The sequence below is a fragment of the Scyliorhinus canicula genome, chromosome 11 (genome assembly GCF_902713615.1).
Source record: "Scyliorhinus canicula chromosome 11, sScyCan1.1, whole genome shotgun sequence".
Lineage (NCBI taxonomy): Eukaryota > Metazoa > Chordata > Chondrichthyes > Carcharhiniformes > Scyliorhinidae > Scyliorhinus > Scyliorhinus canicula.
Window position 1 is genome coordinate 104,876,264 of NC_052156.1, and position 20,251 is coordinate 104,896,514.

At 50.7% G+C, this 20,251-nt stretch overlaps 1 protein-coding gene across 1 annotated transcript in view; it reads right to left on the reverse strand.

The window, feature by feature from the left end:
- Positions 1-20,251, reverse strand: part of cradd (CASP2 and RIPK1 domain containing adaptor with death domain) — a 39,455-nt gene that overhangs the window by 18,580 nt on the left and 624 nt on the right. The gene's annotated exons all lie outside the window — the stretch shown is intronic.

A 20,251-nucleotide genomic window follows, 5' to 3' on the forward strand; every position in this document is an offset into this window, starting at 1 on the left:
ACTCGAGCACCAATTCCAGGTGGACCAGAACAGTATTGAAGGAATGTTCTCAGGGCTGCCTTCTTTACTGAACTCCAAAAATACTTTTGCTGAAAAGCACTTTGGAAAGTTCTGAAAGGTCCTTTTTGATTGTCCTGAGCTCCCGTTTACAGGTTGACCTCAGGATTTCCCATTAAAACAGAAGGCGCCGAACATACTCAGTATATCTGGCGGTATCTGTGAGTGGGAGAAATAAAATTAATGTTTTGACTCAAGTGTATCTCTTCCTCGGAGCTCTCAGTGCCAAAGAATCATAATTGTTAACTCTGTTTCTCTGGAGCAGCACAGTGGTGCAGTGAGTAGCACTGCTTGCCTCACGGCGCCGAGGTTCCAGGCTCGACCCTGGCTCTGGGTCACTGTCCATGTGGAGTTTGCACATCCTCCCAGTGTCTGCGTGGGTCTCACCCCCACAACCCAAAGATGTGCAGGGTAGGTGGATTGGCCACGCTAAATTGCCCCTTAATTAGAAAAAAAGGAATTGGGTACTCTAAATTATGGGTTTTTTTTAAACTGTTTCTCTTTCCACAGATGCTGCCAGACCTGCAAAGTATTTCCAGCATTTTGATTTTAATTTCAGTTTTCAACATCCGCAGTACTATATTTTGCTTGTATTTTGGCAATGTCCAAAACTGCTCAACAGTCAACACTCCAAAGTTTAGTGACTTTTGTATTGCAGGGAATGTAAAAGCTAATTTGCATACAGCAAGATTTCCCAAGAGGTAAAGACCTGACCATGGTTTTTTTTTTTAAGTAATGTTGATTGAAAGATAAATATTGTCCTGGAACCAGGGAGAAAGCAGAGAGAGAGAGAGAGAGAATCACTTTACAATTTCATTCTGAATATTAATTTTGAGCTGGAATCCTCAGTATATTTACAGAGCATGTTATACAACAAAGCCAACAATGGGAGACATTTTGAAATGAGCAGTTATTTGAAAGTCACCTGGGAGATAGAGGATGTTTTGAACCTCAGGCTGAATATCACTTCAGGGTCAGAATGCAGGAGCTGAGACTTTCCAAGTGCTGAGCCTGCTTGTGGGAGGAAAGAGTCACTGGTCTGGGATTCTGCCCGGAGCACCCATTAATTGGCATGGGAAAATCCCTAAATAATAAGGCTCTTAAATAAGTCTAATTGTCTGTTTGCCTCGTGAGGATGGGTAGCCTTTCTGGGCCCCAAAACCACACTGGCCAAAATGACTGGCCATATAAATTTGGGCCCCATTTGCTCCATCCCAGCCATTGGTGGGGCCCAAAAATTTAGCCCCTTATGTCTTGCATGGGTTCTCTCTTGGATTCAAGGTTCTCTCTCCTAAGTGGACTCGTTGGCCCTCATGCTCCAGGGTTTACTCATACTTCCCAATATAGCATTGTACAATTGGATAACAATGAGGATTGTCAGAATAAGTCCCTCCTCCAGATACAAACCAGATATCATGGGCTGGATTCTCCGCACCCAACACGGAAATCGCGGCCGATGCCGGGGCGGAGAATCCATTTCCCCGCATGGAATCGGGACCGGTGCCGGTTCCCGGATTCTGCGGGCCCCGAAAAGCGTGCTGCATAGCACCTACCTGGGGCCATTGCTGGAGGCCCGCCCCACCATTCTCCGCCCCCGACCTGCCGAAGTCCCGACATCATGGATCTAATGGGGTCCTGCCGGTCGGTAAACTAGCGTGGCAGCTGTGGACTCAGTCCGCGGACGCCCTGGTTGGAGGCGGGCCAGCTGGATGGCAGGGGGGCCTTATACGCAGCCGGGCAATGTTTGGGTGGGCAGTCAGGGTCGGGCGCGATCGGGGGATCTATTTTTAGTGTACAGCTCTGCGGTCTGAGTCAACCATGGAGCACGGCGCGGCCACTGGCGGCCGTCACTGTGCGCATGCGTGGCCTCCGACCCAGAGGTGTGGGGACCCTTATCTGCAGCAGAAGCTACTAGTTTTACGCCAGTTCCCTGCTAGCCCCCTGCAGGGCTAGGAATATGTGGCCCTTTCACGCCAGTTTTTCTGGCATGAAAGTCCACAGTTTTTACGACGGCATAGGGACATAATCCCAATCACAGAGAATCCAGCCCCATGTTCTTCACATGTCCTCACATGCACCTCCAAATTTCCTATGGATGGAACTATTCAACATATTGGTGAACAGTAGAATTAACACACACACAGGAATAAGGTGGTTATTCCAGAGTTGATTATTAACTTCCTTTATAACAGAAGTCATAATGTACGAAACAAGACAGTGAATGCATACCGTCTTATATCCTCTGTGTAGCCAGTCCATCAGTATAGTAACAGGAGTAGGCCATTTAACCCATCAAGCCTGCTCCGCCATTTAATACAATCATTAATGCAGTCAATGCCTTTCACACCCACTGACTTTTTAAACTTAATTTCTGGCTTGGGCCTACACCATTTCTTGATGCTTTTGTCTGAACTTTTAATCATGCGAGTCTTTTTTGTTGTCAAGACCTCTTGAGATGGAAGGTATTGTAAATCCTAACTCATTCCTTGACAGAATGGTTAGAAGTGCTGTTGATTAATCTCACTAGCACCTACAAGGCCTGGAATCCTTGCTGATTAACTCCTGCTATTTTCCAAATTAAAATTGTTTTCCCACCGACACGAATGCTTATTCAAGCTGATCGATGCCCGTTAGATCCTTCAAAGGCACCAGAACACATGATCAAAAGCATCAAAATAAACACTGGAACACACAAAAATGATTTACATGCAGAACATCTTAAAATAATGACAGGTGGGATAGTGGTGACACAGTAATGTCACTGAGCTAATAATCCAGACGCCTCGACTAATGTCCTGGGTTCTTAGGTTAAAATCCCATCATGGCAGCTGGTGGAATTTAAATTAATTTCAGGGATGGTGACCATGAAAAATTTGTTGATTGTCGTATAAACCCATCTGGTTCATTCATGTGACTCACAACAATGTGGTTGACTCTTAAAACTTCCCTCAGATTAGCCACTCAGTTCAGGGGCAATTAGGGATGGACAACAAATGCCAGTGTAGCCATCGGGGATGGCCACTTGCAATAAGAAACATGGACGATCGCAAAGCATAACGGGAAAAATGGACAATGTAAGGTTCAGGCAGGCTCAGAGCCTGAATGTATATTTGTGTGCGAAGAATCCAGACAGCATCGAAATCCCCAACTGATTAGCATTTTAATGGCCCATCTCCGTAAAACAAAGGGTTGATACTCGAGCAACCGATACAATCCCAGACATTCTGGCACCACTCCCTGTACTCAGGAAGCATGAACAACAGGGTCAATGACCGCTTAGAACATGCCCAGCCATCAAGGCAGCCGCCCCTTTATTGGCTCAAATCAAATCCAGTGATCAAGAATTACCCAATTAATGGGGTCCAAACTGAAGGACCGTCCAAAAGAGCGAGAAACTCCCCATAGATAAAGAGAGAGACCACCATGCATTCGATCTCTCTTGGTCCTGGTGCTCCGGCAACGTTTACTTCCAAGTGCAGCACCACCAGAAGCAAGTTTAAACTCAACACCTGCTATCAGACGATGAGCCCAGCTGAGTAGCAGTTACTTCTCCAGACCCCATAGATCCAGATTCGAGCAAAGGCCACTGTTCCTCTGACCTAAGCCAGTGCCTGAAGTTAAGTAGAGGTTGTCATAGTTGTTAGGTGTAGTTTAACTAGTAGTGTTTATGTTGCATGATAATAATGTGTGTAAATAAAGTACCCTTGATCTTGAACTAACTAACTGGAGTTTGGCTCTTCGATCGGTATACGGTTGAATCTTGTGGTGGTATCATTTGATACCTGCCGACTCTGAGCAATATAATATTGATATCTAAAAAAAGAAGGGCAACCTTATTGATTGCCATATTTATAGCAGGTAAAAAAGGCAACACCGGGCTTTGGCAGCGACATGAAAGAATAAATTAAAAGCAATCAATGATAATATGATGAGTCTAGGTTGAACACAGTCCTGGAGGCTTCATCATCTGATTTCAACAACAACTTGTATTTATATAGCACAGGAGCAATTATCAAACAAAATTTGACACTGAGCCACATAAGAAGATATTAGAAGAGAAAATGCTGGAAAATCTCAGCAGGTTTGGCAGCATCTGTAGGGAGAGAAAAGAGCTAACGTTTCAAGTCCAGGTGACCCTTTGTCAAAGCTGGGCTTTGAGTATGGCCTCAACCGGGACCTTGGATTCATGTTGCATTACATTTCCCCCCCCCCCCTCCCCCCCCCCCCACCACACCATCTGGCCTGGGCTTGCAAAATCCTTACAACTGTCCTGGCTTGAGACAATTCACACCTCTTTAACCTGGGGTTACCTCTCTCCCTGGATCTGTAAAGACTCAATTACCTGAAAATGCTGGCATTCAAAGCATTGTCTTCCATTTTTGACTTTGTCTATATGTTTCTGGAACATACGGGCCAGGGGAGTGGGCCTAAGTGGGGTGCCCTTTCAGGAGGTTGGTGAAGACAGGGTGGGCCAAATTGCCTCCTTCTGCGCTGTAGGGATTAAATTATTCTATGGATGAGTGTTGATGTCGCAGGGGTTTGTAGAACTGGAGGAGAAATAGAGAGGGGACTAATCCAGGGAGGGGGAGGAGGAGATCGTAAAATATGGATGAGAACTTTAACATTGAGGCATTGGTGCATAGGTCAGCAAGTACAGAGGCAAAGAGGGAATTAAATTTAGGATGTGTTTGGATGCGGGCAGCAGGGTTTTGCACAAGCTAAAGTTTATGTAAGGATGGATGGCTGACCGTGATAATGTTGGAATTGTCAAGTCCAGAGGCAAGCAAGTCACTTCCGCAGCAGATCAGCTAAGGTAAGGGAGGAGTCGGGTGATGTTACAGAGGTGCAGGTAGGTTGTTTTAGTGATGGCACGGAAGCTGACCCTGGGGTCAAATATGACACCAACAATGCAAATATGCTGGTTCAGCCTCACACAGTTGCCACGGAGAGGGATGGAGTCGGTGGTAAATGAATGGAACTTGTAGCGCGGGCTGAAGACAATAGCTTTGGTCTTTGCAAGTGTTAGAAATTTCTGCTCATCCTGTACTGGGTATCAGACAAACAGCATGACAATTTAAAAACTGGAGTCAAGCGAGCGGATGGCGAGGTACGGCTGGGTATTGACACATGAAAACTAGCACACTTTTGTCACATTTCTCCAATTGCCTCAGACAGTCAAATAGCCTTACCCTTCCCTCCATTCCCATCTCTGATATTTTTCTAACTGAGAAACTAAACTGTCCAAAGGAAATACACTGTTTGTTTTAATGCCTTTCTGACATTTCTCCAAGGTTTACTCTCAGCAGTGTCCTGGAAATTAATATTCAATTCCTGGGGAATGTGCTGGGCAGTCCCAGAGGGGTAACAACCCTAAACAGTGCAAGCAGAAGCCAAAGTACCAGTCAAGACGACCAGGAAGGTACTCAGTGATGTATACTGGGTGGTGTATAAATGACATTTTATCAGCAGAGTCAGTAATTTCAACAGAAACTTCTGTAATGCAGTTTTGTTTATTAATCTTTTATAATCATTGATAAAACTGTGGGAACGTAATACTGAATTTCAGGGAAAGGACATCCAGCTCAACCTGCCTGAGTTAGCTTCTGATAAGCCTTAAGCCACTGTCGGTTGTATGTTGGAAAAAGGCATTATCAGAAAATGTGACTTATCACCAAAAGACAAGTAAGAACATAAGAACATAAGAACTAGGAGCAGGAGTAGGCCATCTGGCCCCTCGAGCCTGCTCCGCCATTCAATTAGATCATGGCTGATCTTTTGTGGACTCAGCTCCACTTTCCGGCCCGAACACCATAACCCTTAATCCCTTTATTCTTCAAAAAACTATCTATCTTTACCTTAAAAACATGTAATGAAGGAGCCTCAACTGCTTCACTGGGCAAGGAATTCCATAGATTCACAACCCTTTGGGTGAAGAAGTTCCTCCTAAACTCAGTTCTAAATCTACTTCCCCTTATTTTGAGGCTATGCCCCCTAGTTCTGCTGTCACCCGAGTGTTCGCTTCTTTCACCAAGCCCCCTGAGGAAATGTACTTTTTTAAAATATAATCTTTATTGCCACAAGCAGGCTTACATTAACACTGCAATAAAGTTACTGTTAAAAGCCCCTAGTCGCCACATTCCGGCTCCTGTTCGGGTATACAGAGGGAGAATTCAGAATGTCCAATTCAACTAGCAGCATGTCTTTCGGGACCTGTGGGAGGAAATCGGAGCGCCCGGAGGAAACCCACGCAGACACAGGAAGAACGTGCAGACTCCGCACAGACAGTGACCCAAACCGGCAAACGAACCTGGGGCCCTGGTGCTATGAAGCAATAGTGCTAACCCCTGTGCTGCCATGCAGTTTAGAACCTTATGATATAATATGGAGTTTTTAAAATATATTTACGGGATGTAGCATCACTGGTTGGGCCAGGTGATGAGTTGCTTACTTGAACCACAACAGTCCCAGAGATGTAGGTACACCCTCTGTGCTGTTAGGCAGGGCCGGTGCCTGGGTGGCCCGCCCAGTTTCATTGCTTTTTCTTGTTTAGTGAGATAGCCAAGCTACTGAAATCATTTATACTCCAGACTTGACTTTACTTTGTTACTGAAAACTTCCAGCCAAACAGCAGTATGCATTGTGTCATAATAATAAAACACTCATGTTTAAACATAGAAAAAAATATTGGTGCCAGTTGTTAACTGGAGTTTGCATGTCTCAAAGTCTAAATTCCTATTTAACAATAAGGTATGTTAATACTGCCCTGTTCGTGTCCAGGAAAACAAACAGCCCAAAATGCTTTGTGTGTCTTATGTGCTATTTAATCTCAGGTTGTGGACTCGAATTACGGAAACGTTTCAGAGTATGGTAGCGAGCGGGAACTGTTTGGCCCGGCAAGGCCACCACCGCTATAAAACGTTAATTGGTCCACTTAACGAGGCCCCACGGGCTTGTCGCCGCAAATCATGTTCCCGCTGACTGATATCGCCGGGAATGCACTTGTCAGGCCCCTGCTAACAAGGGAGATCAGCACTTAAATCACCCTTCAGGCCACCATAGAACATAGAACAGTACAGCACAGAACAGGCCCTTCGGCCCTCAATGTTGTGCCGAGCCATGATCACCCTACTCAAACCCACGTATCCACCCTATACCCGTAACCCAACAACCCCCCCCCCCCTTAACCTTACTTTTATTAGGACACTACGGGCAATTTAGCATGGCCAATCCACCTAACCCGCACATCTTTGGACTGCGGGAGGAAACCGGAGCACCCGGAGGAAACCCACGCACACAGGGGGAGGACGTGCAGACTCCACACAGACAGTGACCCAGCCGGGAATCGAACCTGGGACCCTGGAGCTGTGAAGCATTTATGTTAACCACCATGCTACCCTGCTGCCCCCCCATGCTACCCTGCTGCCCCCCATGCTACCCTGCTGCCCCCCATGCTACCCTGCTGCCCCCCATGCTACCCTGCTGCCCCAGTCCCGCTGTTTTCAGCAACATCTCCCTGTCTGCTCTTCCTCAGAGCCATACTGGCCCTACTCCCTAGTTCTCCCTCAATTTTCTTTTGGAGTTCTCCCGTGGTATTCTCATGGGAGGATGGAGCGTTTGGGGGAGGATGAGAGAGTATGGGAGGCGGGAGGGTGTCCGGTGCAAACTTAACCAAGTGGCCTGGTGGAGATTGTTTACCTTCTTGCAGTAGTGGATGCCCAGCCAACCCCACTCAGTTCGCAACCATGCAGCCAAGATGATCAGCCCCACGATTCAGCGATGTCAACCTGGGCAGAATAGTAGAAGTGGTGGAGGCCAGACGGAATGCCCTGTTCCCCCCAAGAGTCGCAGAGTCAGACACAGGACAGCCAGTGCCGCCTGGGAGGAAGTGGCAACGGCAGTCAGCTGGGGGAGCGAGACCTGGAGGAACGGCATCTCGTGCCGTAAGAAGGTAAACGATCTTCACCAGGCCACTTGGATGAGTTTGCACCGGACACCCTCCCGCCCCCCGATACTCTCATCCTCCCCAAACGCTTCATCCTCCCATGATTACACCACGGGAGAGCACCAAAAAAGAAAAATTAAGGGAGAACTAGGGAATAGGGCCAGTATGGCTCTGAGGAAGAGCAGACAGGGAGATGTTGCTGAAAACAGCGGGACTGGTGGCCTGAAGTGCATATGTTTTAAATGCAAGAAGTATAACACATAAGGCAGATGAACTTAGAGCTTGGATTAGTACTTGGAACTATGATGTTGTTGCCATTAGAGAGACCTGGCTGAGGGAAGGACAGGATTGGCAGCTAAATATTCCAGGATTTAGATGTTTTCGGCGGGATAAAAGAGGATGTAAAAGGGGTGGAGGAGTTGCGCAACTGGTTAGGGAGAATATCACAGCTGTACTGCGGGAGAACACGTCAGAGAGCAGTGAGGCTATATGGGTAGAGATGAAGAATAAGAAGGGTGCAGTCACAACGTTGGGGGTTTACTACAGGCCTCCCAACAGCAGCGAGAAATAGAGGAACAGATATAGACTGATTTTGGAAAGGAGTAAACGCAACAGGGTTGTTGTGATGGGAGACTTCAACTTCTCCAATATTGACTGGGACTCACTTAGTGCGAGGGGCTTGGACGGGGCAGAGTTTGTAAGGAGCATTCAGGAGGGCTTCTTAAAACAATATGTAGATAGTCCAACTAGGGAAGGGGCTGTACTTGACCTGGGTATTGGGGAATGAGCCCGGCCAGGTGGTAGAAGATTCAGTAGGGGAGCATTTCGGGAACAGTGACCACAATTCAGTAAGCTTTAAAGTGCTGGTGGACAAGGATAAGAGTGGTCCTAGGATGAATGTGCTAAATTGGGGGAAGGCTAATTATAACAATGTTAGGCAGGAACTGAAGAACCTAAATTGGGGGCGGATGTTTGAGGGTAAATCAACATCTGACATGTGGGAGGCTTTCAAATGTCAGTTGAAGGGAATTCTGGACCGGTATGTTCCTGTGAGGAAGAAGGATAAATACAGCAAATGTCGGAAACCTTGGATAACGAGAGATATTGTAGGCCTCGTCAAAAAGAAGAAGGAGGCATTTGTCGGGGCTAGGAGGTTGGGAACAGACAAAGCCAGTGTGGAATACAAGGAAAGTAGGAAGGAACTTAAGAAAGGAGTCAGGAGGGCTAAAAGGGGTCATAAAAAGTCATTGGCAAATAGGATTAAGGAAAATCCCAAGGCTTTTCACACGTACATAAAAAGCAAGAGGGTAGCCAGGGAAATGGCTGGCCCACTGAAGGACAGGGGAGGGAATCTATTTGTGAAGCCAGAGGAAATGGGCGAGGTACGAAATGAATACTTTACATCAGTATTCACCAAAGAGAAGGAATTGGTGGATGTTGAGTCTGGAGAAGGGTGTGTAGATAGCCTGGATCCACTGAGATCCAAAAAGACGAGGTGTTGGGCATCTTGAAAAATATTAAGGTGGATAAGTCCCCAGGGCCTGATGGGATCTACCCCAGAATACTGAAGGAGGCAAGAGAGGAAATTGCTGAGGCCTTGACAGAAATCTTTGGATCCTCACTGTCTTCAGGTGATGTCCTGGAGAATATCCAATGTTGTTCCTTTGATCAAGAAGGGTAGCAAGGATAATCCAGGGAACTACAGGCCGGCGAGCCTTATGTCAGTCGCAAGGAAACTACTGGAGAGAATTCTTCGAGACAGGATCTACTCCCATTTGGAAGCAAGTGGACATATTAGTGAGAGGCAGCACGGTTTTGTGAAGGGGAGGTCATGTCTCACTAACTTGATAGAGTTTTTCAAAGAGGTCACAAAGGTGATTGATGCAGGTAGGGCAGTGAATGTTGTCTATATGGACTTCAGTAAGGTCTTTGACAAGGTCTCTCATGGCAGACTGGTACAAAAGGTGAAGTCACACGGGATCAGGGGTGAGCTGGCAAGATGGATACAGAACTGGCTAGGTCATAGAGGCAGAGATTAGCAATGGAAGGATGATTTTCTGATTGGAGAAAATTCGGCAGCATTGCGCATGCGCGCACGATGATCGGCGCGCATGCGCATTCCGCAAACATGTTAAAAAAATTCAGCCACATTGCGCATGAGTACATGATGATCGGTGCGCATGCGCAAATCGGCAAGCATGCGCAGTGCGGCCGCTATTTTTTTTTTAAATGGTTGCAGCTTTTTATTTTCCAAGTTCTGTAGTGGTTTTTATTTATTTAATTTTTTTTACAAGTTCGGGGGGCGGGTTTTTTTGATAAAAGTTTACAGGAAAGAAATTCAGAACTTTGGACAGATGGAGACTCCATACTTTCCAACACCGGAAGGCTTCACCTTCATCCAACAGGTTCCATTGGAGGAGCGTGTACGAGGGCCAAAGGGACCCAAAACCATTTCCTCCATTTTTATCAGCAGCAGGGTAGCATGGTGGTTAGCATAAATGCTTCACAGCTCCAGGGTCCCAGGTTCGATTCCCGGCTGGGTCACTGTCTGTGTGGAGTCTGCACGTCCTCCCCCTGTGTGCGTGGGTTTCCTCCGGGTGCTCCGGTTTCCTCCCACAGTCCAAAGATGTGCGGGTTAGGTGGATTGGCCAGGCTAAATTGCCCCTTAGTGTCCTAATAAAAGTAAGGTTAAGGGGGGGGTTGTTGGGTTACGGGTATAGGGTGGATATGTGGGTTTGAGTAGGGTGATCATGGCTCGGCACAACATTGAGGGCCGAAGGGCCTGTTCTGTGCTGTACTGTTCTATGTTCTATATTCAAACAAGGTAAGAGAAAATGGTGGGTCGCGCAGGTCGGCCGGCGCCGGTCACAAAGGTCGGACGGGTTGGGTCCCGAAGGTTGGCCGGTTGGTAAAAATGGGTCCCCGGAAAAAAAAGTTTGAAGAACACTGGCATACGGCATGCTTGCCTTAATTGGCCAGGGCACTGAGTATAAGAATTGGCAAGTCATGTTGCAGCTGTATAGAACCTTAGTTGGCCACACTTGGAGTATGGTGTTCAATTCTGGTCGCCACACTACCAGAAGGATGTGGAGGCTTCAGAGAGGATGCAGAAGAGATTTACCAGGATCTTGCCTGGTATGGAGGGCATTAGCTATGATGAGAGATTGAATAAACTTGGTTCATTCTCACATGAACGACAGAGGTTGAGGGGTGACCTGATAGAGGTCTACAAAATTATGAGGGGCATAGCCAGAGTAGATAGTCAGAGACTTTTTCCCAGGGTGGAGGGGTCAATTACTAGGGGGCATAGGTTTAAGGTGCATGGGCAAGGTTTAGAGATATACAAGGCAAGTTTTTTTTAAATACAGAGGGTAGTGGATGCCTGGAACTCGCTACCGGGGGAGGTGGTGGAAGCAGGGACGATATTGACATTTAAGGGGCACCTTGACAAATATATGAATAGGATGGGAGAGGGATACAGACCCCAGAAGTGTGAAGATTTTAGTTTAGACGGGCAGCATGGTCGACACAGGCTTGGAGGGCCAAAGGGCCTGTTCTTGTGCTATACTTTTCCTTGTTCTTTGTATGCCACCATAATAATCGCAGCACAGTTATCATCACGTCTCTCCATCAGAGCAGAGACACACACCTCAGTGACCAACAGTAGCGGACAGACTTCTGGGGCACATTCTAGTGAGCACCACACAGTTGCAGATGCACATCAGGTGGAGGCAGGAACACCCAGGCTAGACAGCAGTTGGAGGTCTGCTGCATCCCAGGTCCCAGTCAGAAGCCGAGCCTCTGGAACCGGTTTACCTGGAGCTGATGCAGGTGATAGGGTGCGGCCGTGTGATTTAGAGGGGGATGTCAGCGACATTCGAGCAGGTCCATAGATGATTGGAGGAGTCCCAGAGGCTATGGGTGCAGGAGATGGCTTCAGCAATGTGTAACACCGTGGCCAACACTGCTAGGGTGCCAACTGCAGTGGAGAGCCTGGTGCCTGACTTCGGCAGCATGAGTAGACGGTCTTGGCAGCATGTCCCAGTCGCTGAGGGATGTCACCCAGTACCAGGTGGACCTTGATGAGGCACTGCAGAGCATGTCCCAGTCCCAGTCCCAGGTGAGCATTGCTAAGGCACTGCAAAGCATGTCCCAAACCTAGGTAGGCATAGCAGAGGTGCTGCAGAGCATGACCCAGTCACTGGCGACGTGTCCCAGTCACAGGTGGGCAATGCCAGGCCGCTCCTGAAGATGTCCAGTCACTGATGAGAATCACCGAGGGCAACGACACAATGCTGTAGACTTTGGGGAGCTGCCAGGGCCAGATTACGCAGGGGCAGCCAGGGCTTGATCCAGCAGCCCCTCCGTCCCTAGGGGCACCCACTAGAATGAGGGGGATGCTGGATGTCAACCCGGAGCCATCCTACGGAGTGGCGACGGTAGCCACCAGCTCCTCCGAATTCCAAACCCTGACAACGGCGCGTCTTGCAGTCACTACCCGATCTAGTGCATGTGCAGCCGGCAAGTGCACCGGGGGCCCTCCAGCCCCAGAGGACGTTCACCGGGGCATCGAAGGCCACGGGACACGGTAAGCAGCAAGCTACCTCCACCTCTGATGTGCATCCTTACATAAATCATTAAAATCAGGTGAACATGACCGATATGATGCCTCTGGCACTTTCTTCCGCAATGCAGTGCCGATCACCAATCCCATACCCCATCTTTCCAGTCATGGAGGGCCTGGCTTTTCGCAACACCCCACCCTCCCCTCGGCACACCATGTGCAGGTGATGGGTGTAAGCAAGCACTCAGCAGACAGGCAGGGGTCAGACTGGCATTCAATGAGGAGCTCCAACGCTCAGCTCTCTGCGGGTTACGATCACGCCCCCTGCCCTTGACCGTGCTGACACAGTCCAATCAACATAGAGGGATGTTCACAGATCCTGGGAGGGTGGGAATCTGGGGAAGAGGGTGGGGGAAGGGGTGAGGAGCAATGGCGGACAAGGCAGCGTCCTATGTGTAGCGGTGAGGGTGAAGGCATCCCTGGCCCTTGGGGGTTGCTGGACCCTCACCGCTGCTGCCTGTCCTCCATCTTCCAGCTGGTCCTGCAGGTCCTCCCCGGACTCGTGCTCCAGCCCTTCCTGGTCTTGCCCTCCTCCTTGGAGGTGGCCACAGATTCATCCCTCTCCACCTCCTGTACGTCGACCTGCTGCTGCGCCAGGTTGTGAAGGACACGACAGACCACCAAACAGGCAACCCTCTGGGGTGCCCTGCAGTACATCCACCAGAGCGGTCGAGGCATTGGAACCGCATTTTGAGGAGTCTGATGCACCGCTCAATGATAGACCGGGTGGCCGCATGGAACTCGTGGCCGCATGGAACTCGTTGTATCGGGTCTCCACATCGGCCACTGGCCTCCATACTGCCATCATTAGCCAGGTCCTCAGCGGGTACTCCTTATCCCCCAGGAGCTAACCGGCCATCCTGGCGTGGTCCTCAAAGAAGCTGGGTATGTCTGACTGCCCCAAGATGTAGCTGTCGTGGACACTCCCTGGAAAGCATGCGCACACATGCATGATCTTCAGGTGGTGGTGGCACACGAGTTGGACATTCAGGGAGTGGAACCCTTTCGTGTTGATGTCGGACACACCCAGACGGCCCGTTGAGTGCAAGGCGACATGCGTGCCATCTATAAACTCCTGGACCTGGGGCACCCCAGTAATGGTGGAGAATCTTGCTGCCCGGGCACCTTGTTGGGCCTAGTCCATGTCAAAGTTCCTGGGCTGGATTCTCCGATTCTGGGGCTATGTCCCCACACCGACATGGGAAAAGCGGCGTTTTACACCAAGAAAACTGACGCAAAACGGCCACTGATTCCCGGTTTTGCTGGGGGCTAGCATAGAACACCCCGGCTCTCGCTGCCGATATGCCCCGGAGAATTGCCAGGACCGGATGTGCACGGCGGCGACCTACAGCAGCCACGCCGTGCAACATGGTGGCGGCCGCTCACGGACCTGGCCCACAAAATAGTTCCCCCCCCCCCCCCCCCCCCCCCCCCGCCGCTTCGGCTGGCTCACATGCCTGGACAACACCACAGTGTCCCCAGCCGCGAATAATGCTCCCCCCCGCGGATCGGCCCTCCCCCGACTGTGGCGCAGCTGGACCAAGTCCACAGCCGCTACGCCGAGTTCCTGACGGGCGAGACTGCATACAACCAGCGCCGTTGAGAACTCGGCCAGTCAGGGGCGGAGCATCGGGAGGGCGGGCCTCAGTCAATGTCCTGAGGCCATCGCCCCCCCCCCCCCCGGCCGCTTCGGCTGGCTCACATGCCTGGACAACACCACAGTGTCCCCAGCCGCGAATAATGCTCCCCCCCGCGGATCGGCCCTCCCCCGACTGTGGCGCAGCTGGACCAAGTCCACAGCCGCTACGCCGAGTTCCTGACGGGCGAGACTGCATACAACCAGCGCCGTTGAGAACTCGGCCAGTCAGGGGCGGAGCATCGGGAGGGCGGGCCTCAGTCAATGTCCTGAGGCCATCAATACGTGGCGTGGTGTACTCTGAGTGTGCTGCTTTGGAAGGGACGGAGCATCACGATAGCACCACTGCCCCCAATTGGGTCAGGAACTTGGATTCTCCAGCCATTCGCTGAACGCGATTTTGGCATCGGCGACCGGAGAATCCAACCCTATATAGTTTTCTGCCCGAGCAAACAGTTGTAGCTTGTGAGATGCTGCACAAGTTCTCACTCAAGGTCCTGGAATGATCCCGAGGTGTGGAATTTCAGGGCTACGGTAACCTTGTTGGCCACCTGGCACGAGTATTCCCCTCCTCCACGTGGTCCAAATCTGCAAGGACATGGCACAGGTGCCGCAGTCTACCCTTGTTGAAACAGGGCCTCCTGCTGCCCGTCATCTGTTTGAAAGACCAGCAACGCCTGTAGACCTTGGGCCGTCGCAGGCCTCCCCCTCTGGGTTCCTCCCGCCCCGGCCTGATGGGCGGTCAGGTCCTCAAGAGTGTGGGGCGGTGTCCTGCACATGGGCCACCGTCTCAAGTCTCTGTCAACACTACTGCCACTGTCATCTCCAGCATCTGGCCGCCTGGCCTGCCAGCAGCACCACTAAAGCTGCAGCGGGGGCCCCTGGTCACTGGACCCTGTACCCCAGACACCTGCACGTAATGTTACCTGGACCGGGCACTGGTTCCCTCCCCGGTGCACACGCCCACCCTCTGGTCGCGAAGATGTCCCCAGTGCCCAGATCTGTGTGTTTGGTGTTGGCCACTGTGTCCTAGGTATTGCCTCCCGCAGTGTTCAGACATCATGGTCTGATTGGGCAGTAACTCCCACTTGCTACATGGCATGTCTACCCACAGGGAGCCGCTTGGGATGTGTGAAGTGCTCACTTAACTACGATTGGCAATTCCTAATTAGCTGTTGCCTTCACCGCACGGCCTCGGCGATTAGTGGAAGTTATGGGAGGTTCTGTTCCGAGGGCAAGTGGGCAGGGTTTGCCGCCGGAACAGGACCATAAGGTCCAGGGGTTGGCATGGGTACGGAGATACCCATTCTCCCCCCCCCCCCCCCCCCAGCCCCAAGCGTAGCCCAGGCCATGGACGGTCAACCTCCCCTGGCTCCACAATCCCCTTCCTCCCTCCCTCAATGGCAGCCCAACCTAACCAAGGCTTGCCCCCTAGTGGCTCTCCCATCCCACTCCAAACACTGGGGCAGCAGCCCCTGTGCCCCCGGGCTCTTTATCTGTGAGAGAAGATGGCTATTCACCGCCTCAGGTCTCCGCAGTTGCCCTCCCGCCAGCTTCCCACTTTTAAAAAGGAGTACTAATCGGCGCCAGGGTGACGGGGTAGCCATTAGATAGGGGTGCTCCTGTTAATTGGATGGAGAATGGTCTTAAGTGGTGATTATTGGTTTCTCGCTACACTACGAAGGGATCCTGATTTCGCCAATGGGAGCGGGCCAGTTAGAACACAAACAGATTTACGCCCGGCACGGTTCTCCCATGATTTAATGGTCTTGTCGTGCTCTCGCTTAAGCGCAACTCGGCCATTAAATTGCGCTCCAAGTTTCTAAATTCTTCATTGCCGATGTGCACCTATACATCACCTAACCGTGCCCCACCCTCAGCTCATCCACCCAAACCCTCAGCCATGGTATGATATGTCAGTGGAACTTGGATGTGTGATTAGATGCTGCCGATTGAGGTTTGGATGGGCCTAAGTGAGATGGGGAGGAGAATGGGACAGAAGAGCATTAGAATCAGAGTCTGGAGTTAACAAAGACATGGGCTGCGATCTTCTGGCTTCATTACACTCGCGCTCAAGCGTAACGGGGCCAAAAGTGGGAACTCGCCAGATGCAACTGGCCTGCTCCCGGAGGTGAAATCGGGATCTCGCCGTACCGTGACGAGAAACCAATTATCATCACTTAAGCCCCATTGCCATACAATTAATGAGAGTCACCCGTCATCCAATGGCCTTCCGTCATTTAGCCGCCTCCCCTGCAAGTGCTCACACTGGTGCCGATTAGTACTCCTTTTGAAAAACGTGAACCTGACGGAAGGGCTTCTGTGGGGAAACGAGGTGAGTAGCCATCTTTGCGCACAGCAAAGAGCCCGGGGCCCTGGGCTTGCTGCCCCTCGTAAGGGGATGGGAGACCCTCGGCTGGGGGTGGGGAGACCCTCCGCAGGGGTGGGCTGCCATGGGAGGGTGGGCGAGCGCTTGGGGGAAACCGCTCGCTGCACCGTCATGCCAATCTCTGGATTGTGTACCCGTTCTGGGAGTAACCCTTGTCCCTGCCCATCTGCTCCTGGACCACCCATAACCCCCCATCGACTCCAAGGCTCGGGCCGTGCAGCTGAAGGCTATTGCTAATAGGGAATTGGCAATCATGGTTAAGTGAGCAGTTCACACAGCCCAAGTGTATTCCTGTGGGTCGGCGGGCCATGTAGCATGTGGGAGTCAAAGCCGAGCATCCCAATCAGGTCATGATGCCTGTACAGTATACCTGAACACTGCCAACATCTGAATGCCATGGGGATGAGCACAGCTCCGGGGACATGTCCACAGCCAGAGGGTGGGTGAGTACCATTGGGAGGGAGCCAGCGTCCGGTCTGGCTGATGTTGTGAGCGGGTTTCTGGGGGTGTCCTAGGCTGCAGGACAGGGGCGGTGGTGAGGGTCCAGCAAGGCTGGAGGGCCAGGCAGGCATCATACTGGCTTGATTCATCTAGAACGTGGCCTGGTCCATCGTCGCATCCTTACCCACCCATCACCCCCATTTCCTACCCTCCCAGGGTCTGTGTCACATCACTCCAGGGTGCAGGGATTGTGTCGGCTCCGTCAACGGGTCACTGTCGAGGGCAGGGGGGTGATGATAACCCGCAGAGAGCTGGGCGCTGGTGCTCCTCAATCTATGCCATAGTCTGACTCCTGCCTGTCTGCTGAGTGCTCACTCACACCCATCACCTGTACGTAGTGATGCATTGCGGAAGAAAGTGACAGAGGCTTCCTTTCATAAAAGATTAAGGCAAGAACCTGCACTTATGCAAAAACTTGACATAATATCCAAGATAACAGCATCGACTGACTGGGTCAGTTCAATGTGTGCGTAAAGAAACCTGGGGAATTAAGGATTTGCATAGATCCAAAAGATCTCAATAAAAATATAAAGCGTGAACACTATCCAATACCCAAACGTGAAGAAATCACCAGCAAAATGGCGAATGCTAAACATTTTTCCAAATTGGATGCCTCCAGAGGAGTTGGCAAATGCAGTTAGATGACACAAGCAAGAAATTGTGTACATTCAACAGACCGTTTGGTCGATACCATGTGGTATTATTTCAGCTTCGGAGCTATTTCATCATGTGATCGAACAAATGATTGAAGGTATTGATGGGAGTACAAGTTTTCATGGATGATATCACTGTCTGGTCATCAACATGTGAAGAGCATAATGCAAGGCTATTACAAGTCTTCCAACGGATACACAGATTTGGTTTAAAACTAAACAGAGCCAAATGCAATTTTGGTATCTCAACTTTAAAATTCCAGGCAGATCAAATTTCGGAACAAGGTGTGTGACCTAACAATGACAAGATTGCTGCCATACAGAGTATGACAGTCCCAGAGGACAAGAAAGAAGTGTTGAGATTCCTAGGTGTTATAAACTTTCTTGGAAAGATCATTCCAAACCTTTCTTCCAGAACTACAGCTTTGCGACATCTCATCAAAAAGTCTACATTTTTTTTTTTACATAGAATTTACAGTGCAGAAGGAGGCCATTCAGCCCATCGAGTCTGCACCGGCTCCTGGAAAGAGCATCCCACCCAAGGTCAACACCTCCACCCTATCCCCATAACCCAGTAACCCCACCCAACACTAAAGGCAATTTTGGACACTAAGGGCAATTTCTAGCATGGCCAATCCACCTAACCCGCACATCTTTGGACTGTGGGAGGAAACCGGAGCACCCGGAGGAAACCCACGCACACACGGGGAGGATGTGCAGACTCCGCACAGACAGTGACCCAAGCCAGAATCGAACCTGGGACCCTGGAGCTGTGAAGCCATTGTGCTATCCACAATGCTACCGTGCTGCCCCTCCCCCATTTTCATGGACTGATGCTCATCAAACTGAATGGATGGATCTGAAGTCACAATTGACTACTGCACCTGTTCTTTCCTTCTTTGACCCCCAACAGAGAAACAAAAATCTCAATGGATGCATGTCAAAGTGGAATTGGAGCAGTTCTTCTACAAAGAAATAACAATTCTTTGTGGATACCAGTTGCTTATGCTTCAAGATCAATGACACCTACTGAACAAGGTTTGCCCAGATAGAAAAGGAATGTTTAGGCGTACTAATTGGAATTCTCAAGTTCCACGACTATGTATATGGCCTACTTACATTCACGGTCAAGACTGATCACCGACCACTTGTTCACATCATTTACAAGGATTTGAATGACATGACACTGAGATTACAGTAACTCCTTTATTAAATTACGACGATACAACTTTCGACTTATCTATACTCCAGGCAAGGGCCTCCGGTTTCCTCCCACAGTCCAAAGATGTGCGAGTTAGGTGGATTGGCCATGCTAAATTGCCCGGTGTCCTAAAAAAAAGTAAGGTTAAGGGGGGGGTTGTTGGGTTACGGGTATAGGGGGGATACGTGGGTTTGAGTAGGGTGATCATGGCTCGGCACAACATCGAGGGCCGAAGGGCCTGTTCTGTGCTGTACTGTTCCATGTTCTATGATGTATTATCTCGTTCTGTCAACTCAGAAGAAAGACCACCAGAGTTCATTCAGCATATTGAAGCTCCAATGCAGCTTTGAGCTGAAACCTTACCTGCCTCAGACAACAAACTGAAACTCGAAGATGAGACCACCAAAGATCCAATGTTGCAACATGTCATAGACCATTTGAACAATGGTTGGACTACTGTTCCAAATACAGAAACATACAAGCTGAACTCTCAGTTGTTGATGGATTATTACTCTGTCTCGATCGCATAGTGATTCCTATGTCACTTAGACCCTTGATCCTAGATACATTCTGGTTTTCTATTATTCTTGCCACAAGTGAGCAACCTTTAATTTTCCCACATAACACTCCATCTGCCAATTTTGTTGCCACTCACCTTGAGGAAATGAATAAATGAATGTGATAAAATTAGAATTATTAGTTAAGATAGGATGTTAGTAGGGCCGGCCCGATGGTTGGGCCGAGGGTTGGGCCGGGGGGGGGGGGGTGAGGGTTGGGCCGGGGGGGGGGGGGGGGGGGGGGGTGAGGGTTGGGCCGGGGGGGGGGGGGGGTGAGGGTTGGGCCGGGGGGGGGGGGGGGTGAGGGTTGGGCCGGGGGGGGGGGGGTGAGGGTTGGGCCGGGGGGGGGGGGTGAGGGTTTGGGGAGGGGTTGGGGGGGTGGTGAGGGTTGGGGGGGGGGGTGAGGGGTTGGGGGGTGAGGGTTGGGTGGGGGAGGGGGGGTGAGGGTTGGGCCGGGGGGGGAGGGGGGGAGGGTTGGGCCGGGGGTGAGGGTTGGGACGGGGGGGGAGGGGGGGGTGAGGGTTGGGCCGGGGGGGAGGGGGGTGAGGGTTGGGCCGGGGGGGGGGAGGGGGGGGTGAGGGTTGGACCCGGGGGGGAGGGTGGTGAGGGTTGGGCCGGGGGGCGGGCTGGGTTAGGGTTGGGCGGGGAGGTGAGTTTGGGCGGGGGGGGGTGATTGAGGGTTTGGAGAGGG